A 4651-nucleotide genomic window follows, 5' to 3' on the forward strand; every position below is an offset into this window, starting at 1 on the left:
TCCTATAAGATGCATAAGAGATAGATTTTCCTCTAATTTCCATGAGCAAAGTCTCTAAAAATAACTGGTCATTGATAAAAAACTGAATGTCACTATTGGGAATAAGATTAATGGAATTATAATTGTACACAGGTAAACAGTATTGTAACTTAATGCGCTCAATAGTCTGTTTTATTGTATTCAAGTACTCAGGCTCATGTAATAACGAGTTATTTAATTTCCAGTAACCTCTACCTCTTTTAAATTTATTTATTTTTAGAGATATAACTGTGGATGAGTCGTCTGATCTATAGCTAGGTTCGATACTTGATTTGTTAACACTCGATAAAAGGTTTTCTGAGACTAAAAAAAATCTAACCTGGCCTGTTTTAATGGATGACTTCTACGCCAAGTAAATCTTTTTTGGTCTGGATGATGTTCTCTATAAATGTCATTCAGATTATAATTTTCAATAATTTCCAATACCTTTTCCCTAGCAGCAGCATTATTTATATTAATGTAGTTATGATCATAGTCTAACTCTGGGTTCAGAACTAAATTAAAACCTCCACAGATTATTATATTATCATTCCCAAAATTATCAATTGTATCTGATACTAAGTCATAAAAGCCTGGATTATCTCGGTTTGGGCCATAAAGAGAAATAAGTGTTGTCCTTGAGCCTTCAATGTTTATGTCTAGAGCAAGAAAATTACCATTTAAATCCCTCTTTTCCTTGTGTACCTTGCATTCAAAGTTATTATTTAAAAGGATAGCAACACCACGTGAGTTGGATGAAAAGGAACTAAAGTAACTGTCATAACCCCATTCATGTTTAATACAATTTTCTTGGTCTACAGTGAAATGTGTGTCTTGTAAGCAGAATATGTTATATTTCTTGTCCCTGAGATATGAAAGAACGTCTTTCCTCTTTACCCTATCCCCAAGTCCCTGACAATTAGCCGAAAGCACAAAGATATTAAGAGCGAAGCTCTGCGGGCAGCGAAGCTGCCCGAGCGAAGCTCTTTACCGTTAACGTGCACGTATGTACAGTATTCTAGTCCAGCTTCGCATAACGTCGTACGGGATGGTACAGCCTGAACATTTTCTGCCGGAAGTGAGCGTGTGCAACCCGCTCCAGTTGTCTGCAGAAACTGTATAAAAATGCGAACGTTACGTTAATGCAGCTGGTGTGTTCATAATGCTGACTAATTATTTTTGTAAAAAATATCTGTTATAGTGTGCGAATAAAATGTAGCTCGAGTTATGGTTTCGAGGACGGAACTGGGAGCATGCGGCATATTTCCGATGATTGCCGAAAATGTACCGAGATGTTGCACCCTCCATGTCGTTCCTAGGCAACGTGGTTGCTATATAAATCTAGCCAATCAGATCGCGAGGTCGATTGTCCGCCATTACCTCCGTCAACTTGTCGGACCTCAGTTGAACACCGCGAGAATACATATGTAAACAGAAAATGGTGAAAAAGTGCTCGTGGGGAACTTGCAACAGTAACGGCCGATACTCTGATAGATTGGAGGGCGGTGTTGTATATTCTACAATTCATGGAACCTAAAACGTAAGTAAAAGCGACATAAAAATGAGCTGTAGGTGGGTGAAGGCGTACAAAAGCATGTCAAAACGAAAGTAGAAGCAACAAGGTAATGTCACCATTGTGTACTGTACAGTAAGACTAGTGTAACGAAGTACATGTATGTGAAGTACATGTAATTACTGCGAAAGTTTGGAATCTTGTCTTCATGTATTTAGTTATCAACAGTGTACTTTCACTTTCTCGTGGCAAGGTTTGCCTAACGTTATACTGCAGTCTGATACGTATCATTGTATGTCTGGTGTAGTGTTAGGGACAGAGGAAACTCGGGCTATCTGATACCATTTGAAACGCACTCATCATGTATGCATGCTTTTATTACAGTTAACTTATACCACAGGGGCATGCCTACCCATATATTAAAAAGAATAGCCAGTATACCTATATGAAGACTTTATATATAAGTATTTCTGGCTATTTTTAAAATATAAGACTAGACATGTCCATGTGGTAATATCAAATTCTTTAGCTATTAATATCAATAGTATACCAAGATATTTGTTTCTATTGATTTCTCAGTCCATCTTGATATTTCAAAACTGAAAGTAGGATTTTTTTTTGTAGTGATGTACCATAAATTAAGCTTTTTTCAATAAATATGTGTAATTATAGTATTGTTTAGATCATGCCTTATACATGTATCAATGGTACCCAATACCAGTTTTAAGTAAAAGATGATAATCTCTCAAATCTTACTGTATTTCTAATTCTACTATAGAACACAGTATATACATAAGGTTGGTAGAGACATTAAGTTTACATTGTAGTTACCAGCTATGTTACTGTTACCAACAATATTAATGTTGCAAAATTACATCTGATTCACACTTAACCTTTTTTTCCCCTCACAAATTACTAAATGCACTGCCACATGAAATGTGTGTATTACTGGAATGCTTACATTTGGCACTTATATTTGGGATATTTAATGATAATGTGATACCTTTTTAATGGAACACTTTCCTGTTGATTATCATATTGTTATTGAGTGAAAATGAAAATATTCTATAACTAAATATTTATTAAACCACATTTGAATCTATAAACCAGTCAAACATAATGGTGTGGCAGCTTGACTAATTGTATGCATTTGATTTTCCTTCCTCTATAATAAACGTCGGTAACTAGAATATAATGCAAATGAAATTTTGAAACTGTCTAATCTAATCCCTGAGTGTTATTAATCCATGACCTTATCCACCATCAGTAAACATATCTTATCCGACCCCACCCCCTGAATATTCTAACATCCATGACCTTGCCTGATATGAATCCTGAGCTTTCTAATTTACCAATTACAATGTAAAATGTATGTACATATGTTTTCTATTTTCTTGTCTATAAAGTAAACAGCAAGCATGTCAAAAGACTTCATGTATAGGGTGGGAATAGCACATACATAGAATATATACATCCTATTTGTTGAGATATTGTAAAGCATACTCCGGACATGTAGAAAAATGAAAGCTTTAGCTTAAGAGTGTTGTCATTAAATGAAAAATATGAAAGAAAAAAAACATTTGTAACTATTGTATTTTTTCAGATACAGCTTTGGAAGTTTTGTCAGCAGCAGCTTAAATAAAGAGGCTAGAACAACAACTACATAGATATGAGCTGCTGAATTTGCACCATGAACAAAAAATTTGATACTACATCTTTCTCAAGTGTTATATTGATAGTGAAATTAAGCAGAAATAAAATCGATTGACATCCTGAATTGTAACTGTTGTCTGGATTTTTTCTCCATTCTGGATCCACTTCTGGTTATAACTAGAAATAACATTGTTAGACCTGTACTGTACTGTACTGTACTGTACTGCACTTTATATTTTGATTACTATACAGGTTTGGGTATTACATATTTTAAATTACTCATTTAAGCTTGCTGATTATTCTACTTTGTATCAAGGCTAATAAGGGGGAAATAATCAAAGACAATTAACAGTCCAGTGTCCTGGTTATAGCTCTGTCTACATTGGAACTTAACAATTGTTCCTCTAATCAACCACAGGGACATGTCTTGTCTTATATCAAAAAATAGCTAGAAATACCTATATAGATTGACATAGCTATTTCTGGCTACAAAATATATTTATTTTTAAATATAAGACTAGACATGATCTGGGCCCATATTCATAAAAAATCTTAAGTTAATACTTAAGTTTGACTTAAGTTATACTTAACTATGAATATGTTACTTAGTTAAATAAAACTTAAGTTAGAACTTAAGTACTATTCATAAACGACTTAAGTATTTACTTAGTGCATACTTAGCTAAGTATAAGTATTTAAGTATTTCATGTAGTTGCTATGTTGTTGTTAAGTAGCTGCGTGATGTTTTTCGTAAAACGCGAAATTTGGCGCCGGCGTTCCTGGCATTCCAAGACAATCAGAATCCGGAAATGGCAACAGCAAAAAAGACGAGATGACCAAACTTGACAAAGGACGAATGTCTGGCGATGGTGAGGCTAGTACATGTTTACAAGTGAAAGAAAACATGTCATACGTGGACGATTTAAGGACGGAATGTCGGCATCTGCAAATAGGCAAGCGTGGGTTCAGGTTGCCGGCAGATTGAACAGTTCAAATGCATTAATCAGGAGAGAGCCGGAAGAAAGCACAAAAATGAGACTAACCTCGTCTTTCAGGCTAAAAATGCACATAGCGTGTCCATCGTAGAGTCAAGGAGAACAAGTATGTTTTAGTTGATTTCCACTAAACCAAACATCAGTTGAAATGTACATATCAAACCCCTAGTTACATTGTACGATCTGTAAAATCCCGCTCCCCAAACATGCTAGAACTGTCACAACAATCAACTGTTGTTTAAAACTTTCGTTTCGTTATCAAAGCAGGGGAGTACTAAATACATGACAGGGCCGGAATGCACATGAACAGGTTTTAAGTTAAAGTAGAAGTAACCTCAATGTTTTTTTAATACACAGGTACGAACTCTATAGATAAACAATGTACATATTTTTTTTTAATAATGAATAAAAGATACAATAAAACTTTGGAGGCAGTATTTCTGGTTTGTCAAAGTTAGCAAGAGAAACAAAA

The 4651-nt window shown here is 34.6% G+C and overlaps 1 long non-coding RNA gene across 1 annotated transcript; it reads left to right on the forward strand.

Moving 5' to 3' along the window:
- The first annotated feature begins 1299 nt into the window (after positions 1 to 1299).
- Positions 1300 to 3229, forward strand: LOC117344097. Its single transcript, XR_004536117.1, has 2 exons — positions 1300 to 1558; positions 3135 to 3229. It is a non-coding gene; the product is annotated as an uncharacterized LOC117344097 (long non-coding RNA).
- Positions 3230 to 4651: the final 1422 nt, after the last annotated feature.

Source organism: Pecten maximus, chromosome 15, assembly GCF_902652985.1.
Source record: "Pecten maximus chromosome 15, xPecMax1.1, whole genome shotgun sequence".
NCBI classification, from domain to species: Eukaryota; Metazoa; Mollusca; class Bivalvia; order Pectinida; family Pectinidae; genus Pecten; species Pecten maximus.